The sequence below is a fragment of the Thermobia domestica genome, chromosome 9 (assembly GCF_964235325.1).
Source record: "Thermobia domestica chromosome 9, izTheDome1.hap1.1, whole genome shotgun sequence".
Taxonomy (NCBI): domain Eukaryota; kingdom Metazoa; phylum Arthropoda; class Insecta; order Zygentoma; family Lepismatidae; genus Thermobia; species Thermobia domestica.
The window spans coordinates 11,229,989-11,251,475 of record NC_137462.1 but is presented as its reverse complement, the minus strand read 5'-3'; the positions used below and the strand labels follow the sequence as shown (position 1 = coordinate 11,251,475).

The 21,487-nt window shown below is 35.7% G+C and overlaps 1 protein-coding gene and 1 long non-coding RNA gene across 2 annotated transcripts in view; one reads left to right on the top strand and one right to left on the bottom strand.

Annotated features, from left to right (window-relative positions):
• Positions 1–21,487, top strand: part of LOC145694412 (ras-related protein Rab-34-like) — a 51,769-nt gene that overhangs the window by 2,131 nt on the left and 28,151 nt on the right. The gene's annotated exons all lie outside the window — the stretch shown is intronic.
• LOC145693894 (uncharacterized) lies at positions 3,965–19,879 on the bottom strand. The gene is made up of 3 exons (XR_014132842.1): positions 19,852–19,879; positions 8,362–8,498; positions 3,965–5,968 (listed from the first exon to the last, which is right to left on the bottom strand). It is a non-coding gene; the product is annotated as an uncharacterized LOC145693894 (long non-coding RNA).

Genomic DNA, 21,487 nt, shown 5'->3' with positions numbered 1-21,487 from the left:
AGTGAGAGGAAACGGGAGAACCCCGAGAAAATCCACACACACGGTGTTTGTCCACCACGAAGTTCACTTGGAGCGAGCTGGGATCGAACCAAGGACCCCATGCACCAGAGGTGATCATTCTACCACTGACTACCAGCGCGGCTCCCTGGGCTCGCGACTTTGGATATCTCTGGTCTGTAAGTTTTCTTGAAGTGTTCTTTTCTTCCACTTTCTCATTCCAGAAGCTTTTCCCTCTTTATGAGTTGCAATTACCATTTACTTTCTTTTGTGCTCGCGTTCGGATTGCTATTTGGATCCTTCATGAATGCGTATTTGATGATTATCAAATACGTATTCTCATATTACTTCTTACAAGTAATTCTTTAAGTAATTTTATTATTAACGCTTTATATTAGCTGTAGTCTGATTTGAAGTAACAATGTATGTGTGTGAGTATATGCTCATCACAAATGCTATTTCATCTTTAAATATACATTTATTAATGTGCACTTCAACAAATATTAAACACAGTAAAAAGTGCTCGGTTTTCGCATGAACGGCCTATAAGGATCATGCATAATGATCTGCGCATGCGCTAACTGTACGGGATTCAAGCCCCATTTGTCCTTCATAACCTCGTTCTTGTATAACGATGTAAACAAAAAGAAATTAAATGAAATCTGTGTTTTACGTCCCACGTTTATGCCGGTTAGGTTAAAGGAGACGATGACGATGAGTAATGAATGAAATGGTGGAATGAAGAAAGTGGGAGGAAACGGGAGAACCCCGAGAAAACCCACGCACACGGTGTTTGTCCACCACAAAGTTCAGTTGACGGGAGCAGGGTTTGAACCATGCACCAGAGGTGAACGCTCTACCACTGAGCCACCGCGGCCCGTGTAAACAAAAAGAATCTCGTATAGATAATAAATAAACTTTAAAAGAAAAACCTACCAGTTAATGTGTGATTAGAATGATTCAGTCAACTTTAGACTTTCACTCAAAGAGATCTCCCACCATTTCCGAAAAAGGATAATGGGATAAACTACGTAATGAGCCAAAGCCTATTTCCTCGTTATATTTAATGGCGGACTGAATAAGAAGTTTAATAACTTATCCAATGTCGATACCGGACAGTAAAGGCAATATCATTTCCTCTAATAACGTCACGATGCGCATCAATGCCTCTAATATCACAAGTTCATCAACTCAATCCGACTAGGAAAGGGGGTTCGAGTCGTTTTCCTGTCTACTAATGATTATGGCTGAAGTATCAGTATCATGCAAGTACCACATGTAACATGACCTTCGGCAGTGAGATAAACCTTCCCTTTCCATCCTCTTACTTTACCTTAATACAGAGGGAAAGAATCTTTCAGCGAAGAATTTCATTTTCAGAGGAATAGAAAATCTCAAGCCACGAGATCGAATGTTGACAAGTAATAGTTTTTTGGAAGGAATTTCAAAGCTTACTTGATTAATTGTATCTTCGGAGGTGTGGTGGGATGGAAGAAGACCACAAACAATATTCCACACCATCTCTCGTTAGTGGCGTTATTTCATCCCTACGTAAACAATACTTTATGAGGAGAAATGTGGACATCGTTAAAGAGCAATGAGATACGAACAAGCTTCAAATTCAAGTAGGAATATGAAGAAACAGCTTAATAGAAACCAGATACAAAGCGTTTCAGAAAGTCAGGGAAAAGAGACAGTTAAAAAAACAGAGAGAAACGTTCAAAAATGGCACAGATACGGCCTCGCCGGTGATCATTTGGTACATTACAGACGGGAAGGTTACGTGCTCCTGGACAGGACAGGATCATCGCACTTGACGGAACATGGGCGCATTCATGTGAGTCAGAACTTAAGAGCCAATCAAATGATTAGTGCCACCCGTCATCTCCCCGACCCAAGAAGCTGTTGCATCAGGAATTGGAGAATGTGTAGATGATGCTGATAGTGACATACGATGTACGTGGTGTCATATTACGGCATGTAGTTCCTCCGAACTAGACCGTAAATGCAGTGTACTACTGCAGGCTTCTGGAACAACATCTTCGTCTTGCACTGCGCAGGAGACGACCCAACTTCATAAGGGATCCACCCATTGTTTTGCATGTTAACGCCCGTTGGCATAACGCAGTTGCTGTGAAGAACCTGTTCGCACGATGGAGGTGGGAAATTCTAGTGCACCTAACCTATTCACCAGACATGAGTCCATGTAACTTTCATCTGTACCCTAAGTTGAAAGAACAACTGCGAGGGATGCATGTCCGCACCAGGAATGCCATACTTTGAACTATAGGACGCTCTCTTGCAGACATCAACAAAGAGAGCACCTCTGCTGCGATTTCCCCACATCTGACAGCGGGTGCAACATGCTGCAGGGGATTACGTTGAAAACCTGTAAAAGTCTCATGATTGTACAGTAGATGATTCGCGAAAGGTTTATCGCGATTTCCGGTCCCACTTATTTCTTTCCAGTCCTCGTACATATAAATAGTTTAACAGAAATAAAATCTGGCACATTTTGTCCATCCGATTAGAATTCACAAGGCACGTATAATTGTTAGTGCCATGCGTAAGTAAAGTCGTGTAGGACGACTACACCTATCTATCTACCAACAATCATTTCCTTTCATTAATCATCCGCCTAGTTTAGTCTAATCGTGGGACGTTAAACATTTTTCATTTTATTTCATTTACATCCTTGACGAAGCTTAACAAAGTACCACCTTGAAAATATGAACTGAAGGAAAATTAGCACATTCAAAAGTGAAATACCTGAGGAGTTAATTAAATAGAAATAATCATTGTAAAAGCTAAAGATTATCATTGGCTCCTATTCCACACTTAATGTCCTCCATTCAGCAATTTGTAGGTTTCAAATTTGTTAGCAAAAAACATCGAGAAATAAAACAAAACAGTTTTTTTTTTTTTTTTTTTTTTTTTTTTACCCAGCTTTGTGGGGTGGCTGAAAGAATAGATAGATGGGGGGAAAGCAGGCAGAGGAGAAGGCTGGCTTCGGGACGGGTATAAGGGCACAGAGGGCATCAGGTCGGGATCAACATTTAGGATTCAGGCTTCAGGACAGATATCAAGAACCCCAGCGTCAGGTCAGACAGAAGCACAAGCACCCAACAAGACAGACAGATAATATGTCGTGGTAAGGCTTCTTCTTCTTTCTTCTTCGTCGAAAGAACTGAAAAAGAAAAACTAACTGTTTGTGGATGTGTAAACAGAGGCGTTCGTGAGGTAAGTCACACCGCTAAAAATAACGCTTTTTTCGCTTGAAAGTAAAAGAAGAAAACTTTTTAATGTACTAATTGTTGTGTACATAAATTAATACATTAGATAATTTTTATTATTTCAGTTCCAAGCGATAAAACTTTAACTTATAGCAGTGCGACTTCTCTTGCGAGTCACCTCTGTGTATAAACGATGTTTGTGTGCGATCTGTAGACATAAAAGGGACTGTACATATGCTAATGAAGAAAAGCGCACTGAAAGAATAAAGGATTTAGCTTTCAAGATTGAGTGTCTCGTCATCCAAACTGTATCCAAGACCGAAGAAAAAGGAGAATACTAGACGAAAGTCCAGTCGAGTGTCACTATCACCATATTGAATCTTGTGCTAGAAGATTAGCATGGAAGGATGTGTAGTGAGATCAAAAGTCTTGAGTAGATATTAAGAGAAGAGAAAACATTAAAGATAAAGGCATGAGACAGAGAAAATCACTAGAGACGCAGGTATATACAACGACTGTAATATGAAATACTGCAGAAAAAAAAAAAAAGATTCGAGTGGAAGGAAACTGGAGACATTGTGGTCGGTGATTAAAGTTATGATGATGATGATGATGATGGTGATGGAGGAGGGAAGGGTTATGATTAATTAATCAAATTATTTATCTATTTAATTTTTTATTTATATTACTTGCCTACTATAACTTATCTATTTAAGTAAATATTTCTTTATTTAATTAATTTATTTATATTTTTTGTTTATTTATTTCACCACACTGTCTCCACCTTTTCACCACCCCTTCATCCCAATTATCTTCCTTGACTCTCTGCTATTTTACATTACAGCCGTTGTATTCATTGGGTTCTTTTGAGTGATTTTGTCTGTGGGCATGTCCACTATTCAACTTTTCTCATATCTCGATACCAGTCAGACTTTGACCTGATAGCACGTTCTCCCATCACAACGTCCTAGTAGAATATGCAATATGGTTAATAGTGACACTTTTTTCATCATTTCTTCACTCTTTTCTACATTCTGATGGAGAGATGCCCTAATGGAAGCTGTAGAAAAGGGAACAAATAATATTGAAGAGGTGTGAATTGAGAAGCGAGTAATTGTTATCATAGCGTGTGAAAGGAATACTAATAGTAGAAATGTAGGTTGAATAGCGAATGATAGTCATCATAGAGAGATATATTATGAAGAAGTAAAAACTGTTGGATATAGAGAAAGGCGAGCGAAGACATATTGAACACCCATTTGAAGCAAGCAGGAGAATTATCCGAAGATCATCAGCCATTGTGTAAAAGTCTGTAAATGCTACATACTTACCCATCTGGATCGCAGCGCGTGGTCCCTCGCTGCATCTGTATTTGTGGTGATGAGGAATGTAGGCGTTTGGATGTGCGTACGTGTATATGTTGTGTATATCCGCCCATCAAGCCAAACACCCACACCCCCATCCTCCCTTCTTCCAAGGCCCCCTCAACCCATCCGTCTGCCCGTCACCCCCTTACCGGACCGTCTGCCCAGCGGCCCAAACACCCGTCCTGTCCGCCAGTCTACTCCCCTGCCTGCCCATCCAGTCACCACCAATCTTCCTAGAGATCGTAGTAAGATTGGTGGTAGACATACCCCATCCATCTATTAATCCAGCCACCCCACTTAATCAAAGCTTCCCCCAATTTTTATTAATTTATCTTTTCTTTTTTCAAAATATATATACATTGTTAGAGTACGTGATGACACCATTTCTAATTTCTGCTACAATCCAGAGAAGAAGACAGCCGTGAGGTTCCTGATGATTTGATGAAAGCAAACGCAGTAAACCTCAGTATGTGGCATCATTTCAACTCTTGGTGCTTGACAAAAGAAAATCCATATTTCAAATCTTCTGAACACACTTCGGTACCAGTTTGCATGCGGATGCCAATAGAACATTCACAAAATGCGAATCCATAAGGATGCTTCTGAGGAATAAAGAATCCAAATTGTAGCCACTCGGTCCTTGGAGATTTATCATGCAGAAAACTGTTCGCTCTTATTTAACATATTTATTATTCAAAGACGAGACACTGAAGTGGGTTTTGGTGATTTGCTAAAAACCAAACACTTGATGCACAAATAACTTCACTGTAATAGCTTTGTGTCTTGTAATGTAATTCAAGACTTAATAGAAATACCAAAGACAGTTTCTCGCTTTTCAGTAGAGAATTGTAGTTTTCAACTTGTAATTTTAACATTACCAAATTTCTCTAAAACACAATTGTTGTTCCATAAGTTTCAATCTAGATGATAATAGAGAACTACTCTCACAAAATGTAGATGTGAATAAAATTGTTTCTGGAAACATTTAGCAGTTTTTGTCGTACACAATCATATTCTCAAATACTTTAGACTATATTCCATATTGTACTTACATATTAACACTGTATCTTCTGTGATTAGTACGGTAGTTATATGTCCATATATGCTTAATTTATTACTGATTAAATCGATTGAATAAAAGGTATATTTACTGTGTGTTCTGGTTTGATATCAAAACTGTCTCCTGGAACGTATTTACTAAGATCAGAACAAGGCCATTCTTTCCACATGAAACACTTTAGTCTTTGTAGAAGAAATCATCTACAGATAGTCTTAATAACTGTTTAATGGAAGTGTTGTCTGAGCAACAGGTGGTGGTGATGATTAGTAGATAGAAGTACTTAACTGAGAAAATACATTTGCCTCCAGTTCCTGTTGAAAAAGAAAGGCTTCTAAGAATTTTTAAAATAATAATTAATAATAATGAAAATAGAAAATAAAGAAAGCAACAGTAATATTCAATAAAGGCTACAAAGTACTGTTATTTAAACATTCTCCAGAATAAAACAGTGATTTTTCTCAGCGATGCGGAAGAAAGAAGGTAATTATATTCATGCAAAATTAAGGATAATGTGATTTGCAGGTTGTGTCACTCGGAGAGAACGGAGAACCTGGCATATGGGCGTTCAGCGTACAATGGAATCAAATCCACTTTGGTCAGTTGGACACTTTTCAGGTTGCGTTTCCGGCCAAACTTAAATATTGGGCATTCAAATTGCAGCAACCCAATAAATAACACTGTCTTTACAGATTTTCTTCGAGTTCTTTCGTTTGCTTGTATTGTCTTCATTTTACTAGTTCTTTTATCATTCATCTTGTTTAGACTACAAAAAGCAAACTAAAAATTCCGTTTTAGTTTTTACTAATGAACCTCTCTTTTCTTGGTCTCTGGGTTGAGTACAAAATCAATTTCTCATGTGTCGAAGTTTATAGAGTGCTTTCGTTTTGAAAGAAAATTTCATTTCAACAAAAAATAGTGCTCCTTGTACTTTAACGGGTGGCGACAAACCTTTACTCAGTGGTGAATATTTCTTAGGTCAATCAAAATGAGTTTTGTTTTAGTCACTTTTGAGCGACAATATGAAAGAAGAAAGAATGATATCGTGAGAAAAAAAAAAAATCCTAGATTTCAGCAGATTCACATGTCTCGTGGCCTTTGCATGCGGAAAATGAGATTGTTCAGTCCGATGTAAGTTCATTCGCTGTAGAGGTCATCCAATCAGTATATGCGGACCAAATTTTAAACTTACGGTTTTTAGGAGAGAGGATTCTCCAGGTGAATTTTCTTACATTTCCCAAAAAATAAGGTTTTTTTTTTCTGGATACAGAGAATAAAAAATTCTAATATCTCGAAAACTACTTTAACCGATTTTTTAATATTTCCGTTAACAATTCCATAGTATGGTGTGGTGTTATTTTTCTGGAATAAGGTAATTTACTCTTGGGGGTAAGTTCTTTTCAGACTCTTTTCTCCAAAAGACTCAGGTGATTGTCTTATATTTCGTAAGTAGATATTTCATTAATAACTCAACACACTGTCATAAGTTTCCACCTTGAAACATTAGAGATTAAGTTTAAGCAAGGGACGAACATACAAGAAGGGGGGGGGGGGGGTATTGGGGATCTACTCCAGAAAATCTCTAGTTTGCATTGCATATAATTATTTTGTGTCCTGAGTAATCTCTTTTTCTTTTTTTAAGTTAGTAACCAAATGCTAACAGATAACGACAATAGCATATCTTGTATTTCGTCCGCAAGAAAATTCTGTCCTCACGATGTTACCCAATTTTCTGCCATGACCTCGTAATTCCCCAATTTCTTTCAGTGAAGTTCCATTCTTTAGATTTCTGTAGTGTTAGTTTCTGTATACCGTTTTTATATTACATACAGTAGTTTTTCAACTGCCTCTACAGATGGATAACACATATATCAATACAGAATGTAATGCAATTTAGCGAGTGTGTGAGAAAATCTAATTCTAATTTTCTTTAACGTGATCATGCACTTTTATGAAAGGAAGAATCTGCTAACTTTAAAATAAAAATCGCGTGCTCTTCGTTTGAGAGGGCATACGATTGATTGTTTCCATAACGGACGAGTTTAAAGGAAAATGCATATCAACCTATTATTAGACTATGCAAATCTGCTACGTGTACTCTAAACTGAATCAGATTTTGAAAGGAAGAAATCTTGTAGTCAATAATATCATGTGTTGCATGCAGTTTAGATTCAGTGCCCCTTTCAAAATTTAAGGGAGTGTCCTTTTCAATATTTCCTGACTGAGGAGGCTGAGGGATGGGTTGGAATGCATCGGGTATCAACGAAATAATAATAATAATAATAGTAATAAATTGACTTGTTCAGTTCTCAATTGCAGCTGCTTTAGTAAACTTGGCAATGTAGAAAAGTGGAAAGTAATGAAATTAAATCTTTAGTTTAACGTCTCACGCATTTACTATTTAGACTGAAGAATACCTCCGGAGATGAATGATTATGAAAGAATTGATGAAATGAGAGTGCGGGAGAACCTCAGGAACACGATGTTGTTCATCACAAACATGGTTTGGGATCGAACCAGGGACTTCTCGCACTAGAGATGAACGCTCTATCATTGAACTATTGTAGAGAGTTGACTTTCAACAAGTATTGCGTAATGGATTTATGTGTCTGTTGCATTTCCCTTTAAATTCTACATCTACTTTAAATATGCGTACAACGGTAAGTAGAAATCAGTTATACTGATATTAATAGAGAAGAAATCTTACCAAAAATGCTGCTGTGATATCGCACGGGACCCCAGTGGCCCCAACCAGGTTTTGGCAGACAAAAGAGGAACCAGTAAGATTTACTAATCCAATCATGGATTATCTTTATTTGTCATTTATATCATGTATCAGAGGATCTACAAAAAAGGAGAAAAGAATAAGTGTAAAAATAATAATAATAATAATACGAGGGGAAGTCAGAAAGTAAAGGGACTCAATTTCTTGCACTAGGGTTTGGTAACACTGCTAGTATCCAGCGCTTAATTAGTGTTGTCTGCAACACTTCTATGCAAGGTGTCACTCTTATTCCCGTGTTAGTCGTTGGAGTGTAGCACACCGTTAAACATGGCAGCTCCATTGTCGATCTGCACCAAGCAGCAAATGAAGGCAGTGTTCGCTTTTTCTTTGCGGAAGTTGTCAAACCTGCGGAAATTATTCGTCAAATGCAAGCGCAGTATGGTGACAGCTGTTTGTCGGGAAACAAGACATTTACGAATGGATAAGGCGTTTCAAACAAGGGAGAACTTCTTTATGTGACGAGGAATGATCGGGAAGGCCATCGATGTCAACGACTGAGGGCAATTTGAAAGTCGTTGAGAGTATGGTGATGGAAAACAGACGAATCACAGTGGATGAAATCGCCAAGCGATTCGCCTGGCTCCAAGCGATTTTCATATGTTTGGACCATTGAAGGAAGTGCTCAATAGAAGAAAATTTGCTACTGATGCAGAAGTCATTAATGCGGTGCAAAATTGTTTACAGGTGCAACCGAAAAACTTTTTTTTTTTTTTTTTTTTTTCAGACGGAATCAACAAACTTGTGAAACGTTGGGAAAAGTGCGTTGAAGTGCAAGGAGATTATGTAGAAAAATAATGTATGTTTCAGTTTTTTATCATTAGAATAAATGTACCTTTTCTCAGGAGTCCCTTTAGTTTTTGACTTCCCCTCGTCATAGTAAAGCATTTCAAGTTACAAGAATAAATCGATAACAATATGTTAAATACCGTAAAGCGGGGTTATTTTGGTATAATTATAAAACTGTCAAAGAAAAAATGTAAGTAAATTCGATCCGAGACTGTCTGAGCACAATAGGACCAACCTTCTGCTTTATAATCGTGAGCGTAATTTTACTATCCGAGCACTATGTACTGCAATATTCCGTTCCATTTCTGCCCCAATGTTACCGTATGAATTGGGGTAATTTCAGAAGTAGTCATGTTTTCAAGGAAGTATGCATTAAGCATTTGATATGTATCAGTGTCAGGCTTCTAAAGGGCGTGTTTATTATTTATTATATTTTCAATAATATTGATTTAAAGTTGTTTTTAAAAAGTTTCAGCATATTTATTTGAAAAATAAATGCACAAGAACATAAATCAACTCTCGTTGAACAAATTAATAATAATTCGAAGAAAGTACAGTCAGCGATAAAAGTTCTTTCCATTTGGTAAAATTTGATGAACAAAAAAGTTACGAACCATTGAATTAGTACAAAAAATAACATCACGGCCAGCACGCAAAATTTTAGAGATAGAACAGAGTTAATCTCTCAGTAATCGTAGATTCAAACACATCAGGGGTTGACATTTGCTCGTGTCATTAAGAATTTGTTTCGTATTTGTAAATGTTTCGGATTCGCCATCTCGTTATGTAATGCTTCCATTTTCGACATAATTGGGCTTACTGAAAATTTCCTTAAAATTCGGGACATGAGTTAACCCGAGACAAACGTAATATAACTTATTGCTGAAATATGTTTACTCTATGTACAAAAGAATACATTATTGTTGTAATTTGCATCTATATAGTCATTTAGAAGATAGGTAAACTTAAATAATTACTGTAAACTCACCATTTACCGTCTTTATCGTTGAGGATTTCGAGCAATTGGTTGGTATAGAAATGAAGAATAAAAAGGATTGTTACATAAAATACTTTTTAGTTTTTAATTGTTGATTTTTTTAAAAAATAAATTGGACAAATTTGCTATATGAAAAATGTAAGGCATTGTTGCATTAAAAAATTAAAGAAAATTATTATTTTTTTTAAAAAGTGTAACGACCCAAGATTGTGTTCTTTTGGCTAAAAAGAGACAGCCGATTAATGGAAGTGAATGATTGTCAGTTTTTTTGTTCTCTCTCACCGGGAATCGAACCCAGCACCACGTGAACTAATGGTGCACACGCACTACACCAGTGGGGAGGGATAAAAGAAAAAAAATCGACGTAGAAAACTATCAAAAAAATGGCTACTTACCAATGAATCCTCCCTTGAGAAGCCTCAATATTTTTCTTTCGAAAATATTTATTTTTCTGGAATAACAGGAATCCTTCTTTATTCATAAATATAGACCTGCTTTAAATTTGGATACTGACAACATTGATTGAATTTGTTTTTGCCTACCTTTGATGCATATTTTGAACCTGTCAATAGTGACGTAACATAGACAATGCGCTTCCTTCGATTCAGTTTACTCTTTTTGCGCTTTGGTCTGCTCGTGACATTTCAGGATCCATTCTTTACGTTACATTTATTTAATGGTATGTATTCCATGTTTTACACCTTTTATCTCCTATCGGCTCTTATCCTTGTTAACGTGACACTGAAGAAGGAACCAACATGATGTTCCGAAACGTATAAAAAATATTTAGGCTTCCTAAGGGAGGATTCATTGGTAAGTAGGGTCCGCGGTGGCTCAGTGGTAGAACGTTCACCTCTGGTGCATGGGATCCTTGGATCAATCCCAGCTCGCTCTAAGTAAACTTTCTGGTGGGCAAATACCGTCTGTGCGAGTCTTCTAGGGGTTCTCCCGTTTCCTCCCACTTTCTTCATTCCACCATTTCATTCATTTCTCATCATCACCGTCTCCTTTAGCCTAAGCGGCATAACCATGGGACATAAAAATTAAAGATTTCATTTTATTGAATCATCCTTTCATGCGCCCTTATAATTTTTAGTAAAAAGCTAACATTTACTTGTCATCAACCAGAATGATTTTTTTTTTTTTAATATTTCCAATTGGTTACAAAATTTTTCCGAACGGTCATTGCATAAAAAATGATAATGAAAAATGCAAGAGAACTTAAATCCATAAAGGATAGAGGTGACAGGGAATATGATTCGCAAATCAGTAAAATTACATCTTACGAAGTTGAAAGGAAAGAAAAGTTGTCCTAGGCATTGAATGGCGAAACATTTAGGATACACACTTTATAAACTAGAAATAAACTAAATCTTCGAAATCTTCATTGGCTCTTCTAGACACAAATAAGTTTTTTAAGAATTCTCTTAGGCAGAGTAATGTGGTTAGGTAATGTTTTAAGAAGTGGGATCGAACCAGAGATCTCAGTACAAAATTAAAGAAATAAGCACTGTGGTCGATCAGAAACATCTAGGGAGGCAGCAAATAGCCGTGTTATCCAGGGTGCTCATATCCAACACTTGTAATGTCGACAAAATCTTACAATCTTCTTTTCTTCTTTCCAACCAAATTTGCTTTTGTATGTCGTTTCAGTAAAAAATAAATACGGTTTAGTTTTGCACCATTCTTTTTGAATATCCCTGTATGTTCTGCCACTATCCAATTTATTAGAAGCCTAAGAGTGAAAGCATCGTAGCCGTTGATAGTAGTAAGTCTCAGAAAGCAAGTGGGTGACTAGTTTTTCTGGAAATCACTGACAAAGCTTAAGAGTTGATGATATTAATGGTTTGAGAAAGACTGGAAGGAACACATTGTCACATTTCAAGCAATCACCTTAATATCACTAACAATGACCATGCACTGTACACACATCTTCAGTGCTGCCACCTTTCGCATCTTACACGTACAAACTATAAAGGTGTTCCCATTATTTTGATAATAATCTGTAATGGTGACACATTATACTAAAGATAACGTCAGTGCGCGAACCGAAATTTGTGACGAACCGAGAATTCGAACCATTTAACTACAGTTAATTTTTTTTTAAAAAAAGTAAATAACTAACTAACTCTATGGCCTATGGAACCCGGAGGTTCAATGCCGCGTTCACAAAAGCTCTCCACTGACTTCTATCCTTAGCCAACTGGATCCAGTTTCTACTTTGTATCGTAATATTGTCCTACCATCTGCGCCTAGGTCTTCCTAATGCTCGTTTTCTGATTGGTCTTATAGTCAAGACTTTGAAAGCGTTTATACTTCCTTCCATTCTAGCTACATGACCCGCCCACCTAAGCCTCCTAGACTTGACCCTAACAATGCCTGGTAAATAGTATAAATTATGTAGTTCCTCGTTATGAAGTTTCCGCCATTCCCGTTCCTCTTGGATCCGAATATTCGTCTCAGGATCTTGTTCTCAAATACTTTCAGTTTATGTTCTTCCCTCAGACTAAGCGACCATGTTTCGCAACCATACAGAACAACAGGCATGATTATCGTTTTGTATATTTTAAGCTTCAGATTCCTCGACAGAATTCGCAACGACAAGATATTTTGAACCGGATAGTAACACGAATTCCCTGCTTTTAGTTGACATTTAATTTCTTCGTGAATATGATTTTCGTCTGTTAATATTGATCCTAGATATTTGAAACTATCCACTTTATCAAAAGTATTATTTAATATTTTAACGCATCCATAATTTGCTGTATTATGGTCCCGATGCACTTCCATGTATTTAGTTTTCTCTGCATTTACTTCTAAACCCATGTCCCTGCAAGCGTTTAATAAGATCTCCGCATTTCTTTATATTGTATTGTATTGTATTGTATTTATTTCTTTTGTATGAACTTACAAGTACGAGGAATGTCCTCAAGTAAGTGTAACATGCGTCATATGTACAAAAAAATTTACATGAGTAAAATAAAGTAATATTACCTTGTCATGATATTTACGTACTCCTCAATCGTATAACAAGAATTTTCTAAAAGAAATAATTTTAACTTTTGTCTGAACCTTTTCATATTTGCTTCATACTTTATATCAATAGGCAACATGTTGTACAACTTAACACCACCATAACTTACACTTTTTTGATACATTGCTGACCGGTGATTACACAAATGAAAATCATTCTTATTTCGCGTATTATGATTATGTACATCCTTATTTGTTACGAATGCCGATGAGTGTTCTTTCAAATACAAAAAGAGACGATACAAATATAAACTATCCAGAGGTAGTATATTGACCTCCTTAAACAAATGTCTACAAGAAAAATTCGGCTTCTTATCACAAAGTATTCTTATGGCTTTCTTCTGAATTTTGAAAACATTAAATCTCTGACTTGAATTTCCCCAGAACATGATACCATATTGCAAGATAGAGTTAAAACACGAATGGTACAAGGTTTTAGCTAATTTTAAATTTACCTTCTTCTAATAATCCTTAGTGCATAACATATTCTATTTAATTTATTAATAACTGACTCTATATGAAATTCCCATGTCAGGTTATGATCTATAGTAAGACCTAAAAACGAACAGTGTGTTGTATAGTTAATTTTATTTTGGTTCAGATATAGGTTAGGGTATATTGGTTTACTGCACTTGTTATGAAAATTTATAGCAATGGATTTTTCAACATTAACAAAAAGATTATTGTTCTTCATCCAAAGAGATACTTCATTTAATGTTTGCCTAGCATTCTGTTCCAATAATTTTTCATTTTTTCCACTCACTAGCAGAGTGGTATCGTCAGCGAAAAGGGTAACATCTGCCGAAGATATGCTTTTCTCAAAATCATTAATATATAAAAGGAAGAGCAATGGCCCTAGAATAGATCCTTGTGGAATTCCGTGTTTTATATATAATTCATCTGATAAATAGCTTTCTACAATGTTATTATTCTTATGCGTTATTTCTACGACCTGCCTACAATTTTTTAAGTACGAACCAAACCAGTCCCTTGCTTTACCACGTATTCTACAGTTCTCCAGTTTGTTCAAAAGTAAACTGTGTTGTACTGTATCGAAAGCTTTAGACAAATCAAGGAAGATTCCTATACAGTTTTCTTTCTTATCTACAATATTTCTTACTTTCTCAATGAAATTAAATATTGCCGTATTTGCAGATCGACCTTTAAGGAAGCCATGTTGTTTTGTTGAGATAACATTTTCTTTCAATAAAAAATTAATTACCCTGTTATACATAATTTTTTCCAAAACTTTTCCAACGACAGGTAAGAGAGATATTGGTCTGTAGTTATTTATGTTTTGCTTTTCACCTTTTTTAAACAAGGGCTTAACTTTCGGAATTTTTAACTTTTCTGGATACTCGCCATTTGTAAGTGATATATTTGCTAAATGACAAAGTGGCTTTGTCACCTGATTGAAACATCTTTTCAATAAATTATCTGAGATTTCATCAATTCCAGCTGTATTTTTGTTTTTGAGAGATTTTATTATATTTGCTATTTCATCTTCTGATACTGGCTGTAAAAAGATTGTTTTTTCACATTTATTTGAACTTTGTTTAAAATTATTTACAGTAACTACTTTGTGGCCATTCTGTTTACATTTATTTACTTTATCATCATCCATAACTTTTGCGACAACATTTATAAAAAAATTATTAAATATTTCTGCTTTTTCCCTTGGGTCTGATACACTGTTCCCTTCATGTATTATTGTATCCACATATGGTGTCTCTTTGCCACCATTTAGTTCTGTATTTATAATGTTCCACATGGTTTTAGTTTTATTCGATGCATAAGCAAGTTTAAGTTGGTAGTAATTCCTTTTAGTCGTTCTAATTAGTTCCTTGTACCTTTTTTTATATTGTTTATAGTAGGACTTTGCACAACCTGTTTTAAAAACCTTACTAAGTTTATGTAAATTTATGTTTGTAGCACTTGCTTTTAGTACTTCAGGAGTAACCCATTGTCCCTTCTTCTGGGATTTTAACACGAGTTTCATTTTAGGAAAAGCTATATCAAAATAGTAAGCAAAAATTTTTATGAATTCATTATATATATCATTTGCGTTGTTTAATGAAAGTACACCTTCCCATGTTTCGTGACTAAGTAAATAATTGAAATAATTGATATTTTGATTACTGAATACCCTTGTAACTTTGAAAGTTCTTACACTATATTTCTTACACTTTTGAGTTACAGAGAAGCGTTTATCACATATTTCAGCAATCTGAGCTTCATGATCAGAAAATCCGGTACTAATCACTTGCGCCCTTGAGCTCAAGTGGTCACAGTTTAGAATAATCTGATCTAGTGCTGATATACTGGTTGGAGTTATCCTAGTAGGTTTATTTATTAAATGTTTTAAATTAAACGTACCCAATAATGTTTTTATCTTTACATCAATATCTTTCAAAAAATCCATATTTAGATCTCCTACTACTACTGGGCTGTATTTAGTACCACTATAATGTGAAAGTATTACTTCTAAGTTACGCATAAAAATTTCAACTTCACTATCCGGTGTCCTATATATACAGATCATTACAATTTTTTCCACTGGGAGCTCCAAAATACAACATTCAAATTTTTTTTCATCGTTTATATGTTTAAACTTAGTGCATTCTTTAAATTTTAAACTATGTTTTACAAAAATGCTTGAACCACCCCTTGTTTTCTTTTCTCGACAGAAACTACTTGCTAGCTTGAAATTTGGTAAATTTATAGTTTCTATATTGTTTTGTGCACACCAATGTTCGGTTATACAAATAATATCTACATCTTTCAGAATTTTCGTCAACAAAATTTCCATAGTTAATTGTTTCCCAATGGAAAACCCTTGTACGTTTTGGTGAAAGATACGTAAGTCTACTCGCTGTGTTAAATTTACCCTTGAACTAAAAAAGAAGTGCCCTCATCCACATTCTTGTTACTTTGAGTTACTTCCCAAGGTATTGGCAACGCTGCTTGAGACCTAGATTTATTACTCATATCACTGTTAATTACATCACAAATTTCATTGCTTAAAAATTCTTTTCCCCTTTTATTTAAGTGCAAACCATGCCTTGTGAACATTTCTCTACCAAATTTACTTACATCTACCATTTTCACATTTCTGAAGTGTTTACACAAAGATTGCAGCTTCATGTTAGTGACCTTAGTAGCTTGATTTACACATGAGTCTTCCATAAGGTCATACCTATTTGGAATATTTACCACCACTACTTTACAGTAATTTAGCTCAGTAAGCTTACCTCTAATTTTCTTAATAACTTCATTTCCTTGGTTACAAGCCACATCATTTGTACCGGTTAACATTACAACATAGTTTTTCTCCTTATTTGCAATTTTAGAGTTAATTCCACTTAATACCTCTGCACTTTTTGCTCCAGGCGTAATGGTTCCTTGTGCCTTTAACTTGTGTTTTAGATTTAGGTTCATTTGCTCAGCTAGACCCCTCCCATTGCTATCCGCATATACAAAAACTTGAGGCTCTGTTCCAGGTTTATTCCTTGCACTTATTTTCTTGTCTACCGCACTGAAGGCCGGATTCACTGTAAGTTTGGCGTTATTCATTGTCCTTTTACTGTTGGTTCCGTTCTGTTTCAAACACTTTGAGTTGTTCATAGTTTCACAGTCAACATTCTGTAGAACACTAAATTTATTTTCACACACTAATGGAAACTCTGGCGTCATTCCTGTATGAAATATAGACCCCCTTTGTCTAGTACTTACTTTTGACCACTCAAACTTCGATGGATTTTTCTTCTCAAGGTTTAGCTCTACTGCTTTAACTCTTTGATGTAAAGTTTCATTTTCTATTTTTAGTAGTTTTAAGTCTTCCTGTAGAACACGTATAATTTCTAGCAAACTATCGGTATCGCAAGTAGAAGTATCAATGTTTACTGGTCCACCATGTTCTGTGCATGTTGGGCAAAACCACTCGAGCTGTTCCTTCATTTTATGATTTCTGTCACCATTATTGATATTTCCACACTTGAAATGGAACCATTTGTCACATGATACACACAAAATGCCATTTTTAACATTTCTCTTACACTTACCGCAGGTTTCATCACACTTTATCTTGTTTTTATCAACAGCTTGAGAATTTACACCACTACTCTTGGACGCCATCTCCTATCATTGTTCTCCTATCATTCCCTATTAAATTTACATCATCAGCATATGCCATAACCTGGTGAATACCGTTCAGCTCTAGGCTCTGGTAGCTATCTTTGATTTTCCTTATAGCGTATTTCAGAACAAAGTTAAATAATAATGACGACAACGCATCTCCTTGTTTCAGGCTATTTTCGACGTGAAAGCTCGTGGACAAAAATTTTCCTACTCGGACTTTACTTTGGGATTCATTTAAACATATCTTTATTAATCCAGTTAGCTTTCTCGGTATTCCAAGTTCTGTAAGGACGCTGTATAATGTTTCTCTCCTAACCGAGTCGTACGCCTTCCTAAAATCAGTAAACAGTTGATGTACCGGGGTATTGTTTTCTCACTTTTTTTCGAGTATATGGCGAATGGTAAATATTTGGTCGATAGTTGATCGATTTCGTCTAAATCCGCACTGATAATCTCCAATAATTTCATCTGCGTATGGGGTCAATCTTGCTAATAGAATATTCGAAAGGATTTTATAGGATGTTGACAGAAGAGAAATGCCTCGATAATTATTACAGTCAGTTTTGTCGCCTTTCTTGTGAATTGGAACAATGATTGATTCTTTCCACTCTTGTGGCAATTCTTCCTTGTTCCAGATAAGGAGAATGAGTTTGTGTATCTTGTTCCACTATTTTTAGCCTCCAGCTAAAATTAACTCAGCCGGAATTTCATCTACATCCTGAGATTTGTGTTTCTTTAATTTCTTTATAGCGGTTTCTACTTCTATTCGGTTGGGTTCTGGAATATACGGTTCTGCGGTGTGTATCTCCTTTTCTCCACGCACACTAGTTTTTGGTTGCGTGTTAAGCAAATCGTCAAAGAAATCTTTCCATCTATTTAAGATGCTGTCCGTATCAGTGAGAACTGTACCGTCAGATTTCTTTAATATATAAGCACGAGGTTATAAGTAAGTAAAAATCAATGTAGACGATGATTGAGTGACAGTTTTTTTTTTTTTTTTAAACTAAACTGTTTTTAGCATTTGTAGATATAGAGAGAGCTTTTGACAGCGTAGATTGAAATATCATGTTCAGAGCGTTGAAGAATCTGAAAGTAGATTACAGAAACAGAAGAATAATATACCAACTTTATAGGAACCAGACAGCTATTATAGGAAGAGATCAGAAGGAAGCAAGAATAAGTAAAGGAGTAAGGCAAGGATGTGGACTTTCACCTGTCCTATTCAACGTCTATATAGAAGAGGCTATAAGAGAATTCTTTGGTAAAAAGGAGAAAGGCGTAAAAGTAAATGGTCAGGTTTTCAGCACAATAAGGTTTGCTGATGACATAACGTTGATAGCGGAGAACGAAAAGGACTTGCAGGAAGCACTTTCAAACTTGAACGACCAACTGGAAAAAACATGCAAAATGAAGATAAATAAGAAGAAAACCAAAGTGATAAAGTGCACAAGAGCAGGACAGGAAGGGGCAAACGTATGGCTAGAGGGAGAGAAAATCGAAGACGTTAAGACGTTCCCCTATTTAGGAAGTCTAATATCTTCGAACGGAAGAAGTGAAAAAGACGTAAGTTCCAGAATAGCGCAGGCTAAACAAGCATTCAATAGGAAAAGAGGACCACTAACATCAAGAAATGTGTCGTTGGACGTTCATAAACAATTTATTAAGACACTGGTGTGGAACGTGGCGCTTTACGGATCAAAGATGTGGACATTGAGAAAAGCTGAAATATCGAAGCTGGAAGCATTTGAAATGTGGTGTTGGCGCAAAGTATTGCGTATATCAGGGACCGAAAGGAAAAGGAATGAAGACGTACTAAAGGAAGCTAATGAAGGACGACAGATCATGAAGATAATAGGGAAAAGAAGAAACAGCATGCTTGGTCATCTTATTTGGTACTCCAGTTGGATCACCGTGTTGATAGAGGGAAAGGCAGAAGGGAAACCAGGAAAAGGAAGACCAAGGATAGAATATCTACAGTAGATGCAGTTACGAAGAAGAGGCCTTATCAAAATATAAAACAGCTCTCGAAAAAGAGAGAAAAGTTTTAAAATTTCCATGTTGCCCACCAACCTATGGTTGAGGTGAACAAGAAGATAGTACCACAGGATTTTATACTTGTGAAATCCTATTCTAGGAAATGGAATCGAGTAATCGTAATCCTTGTTCAAATGTCTATCACTCGTGGTCCTGGGTTTGTTCTCTTTGGTGTGTCTAAACTTCGGATGGAAACTGAGAAGTGGTTCTGATATAACTTTAAAAGCAATAAACTCCGTCTCCTATAATGTGTGGGCTCAATCAGTCAATAAGCAGTTTAAGCATATTTGGAACAATCTGGAATAAAATGTCATTATTGTTCCTAATTATACATACAATGTTTCTAATATACAATTACATATTTGAAAAGAAAATTGGTAGAAACTACAATAATTTATAAGAATTAATTGTGAGCATAAGCTTACCATTCATCTTCGTGTAGTGAGATTTTTCTAACAATTGCCGTTGATGTGGAAATTAAAATTTAAAAAATCAAAGTAATAATCTTTTATTGTTTGTTTGCAATTGTTGGAATTATCTTAAATTACCAAACCTCACTAAATATAGCATTTTTTTCAATTTTTGAAATTTAAGAAGTAATTAAATATGACTTTTTGCCCTCTGTGAGCAGATGTATAATATTTATTCTGTTAAATAATAATTAATTGGATAAAAAAAACAAGTAGCAGGGTCAGGTGTACACTACGTAAAGGAGTTTGGTTTGTGTAACGTTATATTTTTTCAATTAATATTGAAACTAGAAGTGGTAGTAGATTTCTGTTTTGGTAGGAAGAATAGAGTGGAGCTGCAATATATTCTTAGGACGCTTAATTCATAGCAGAAACCGCTTCTCGCTATGTATTATCGTTTTTTGTCTTTATAGCAATCAGAACACTATTTCGTGTGAGGTTGTTGAAAAGAAAAAGTTGAAGTTTCAAAGTAATAACACATGTAATACATAATAAATTTTTTTGTTAATATTCCTCTTGTACAGGCTTGAAAAATCCCGAGCGCCAGGTAGTCATGACGACTGAAAGTACGAGTCTGGCACCTAGATAATTTAAATACGAAATGTGTAGGCCAATGTCTCAAATTGTATTCGTATTATTATAGTGCCTGGTTTTGAAAACTGGCGCCTAGGTCAGAAGAAAAATTTTCGAGCACTGCTTTTGTTTATGGTGCTCTTCCGGTAGCCTAACCCTCTGTTTGCCTGAGTTTGCTATAAATTTCTCCAACTCCAAATCACCGCGGTGACCACGAAAGCATTTCTCTTGGGGAAATATAGTAAAACAGTAATGCTACAATAACAGCTTCAATTTCTTGTAATGAACATTCTTTAAAATTAGTCTTATTGTTCTACATGGCATACATGTTAGTAAAATCACGTGTGTTCTCTAATAAACTGGTAGGCACGTACTTCTGAAAGAAATTAATTGGTGTAGGAAGAGTTGTAAATTCATTTGGTATGGGTTTGTCCCAGTCTGGTGGGACCCTAGTAGTAAGCATTTCGTTTCTCTACTGAATGTCTTTTTTTTTTTTTCCTCTTCCTGCCTCTTCACTATCTGTTTCATCATTGCCTGAAACATTTCTTCCGAGAGCAGAATCCGGAACAAGATCGTGTTCCACAACAACTCCCATAACAGTATCTAGTGTTACACTAATGTCCATTGCTTCTACAACAGGTATTACAGGATCTTCTATTTCAAAGACTAATACGGAATCAGGAAATAATTCCTTAGCAATATATGATAAAGGTTCTTGCACCACTTCGTCATCGAAACACACGCCATTTTTGTTTTGTTCTCATTTGTGTTTATGTTTGCTATATTATTCTTGTTGTCACTGAGGTTTTCAATGTCTGATATATTTCCACTTTCAAGGAAAGAAGAGTTTTACTACTCATTTTTACCTGAGTTGCAACCAAAATCCAACAAAAATACATAGCACAGAGTAGAGCTTCTCCACGTGGCTAAGGTAAAATGTACAGTATACTTCACATGGTTTTTCTCAAATACGTTTTAACGTAAATAAAAACAGTATGAGTGTTATTTGGCACATAAC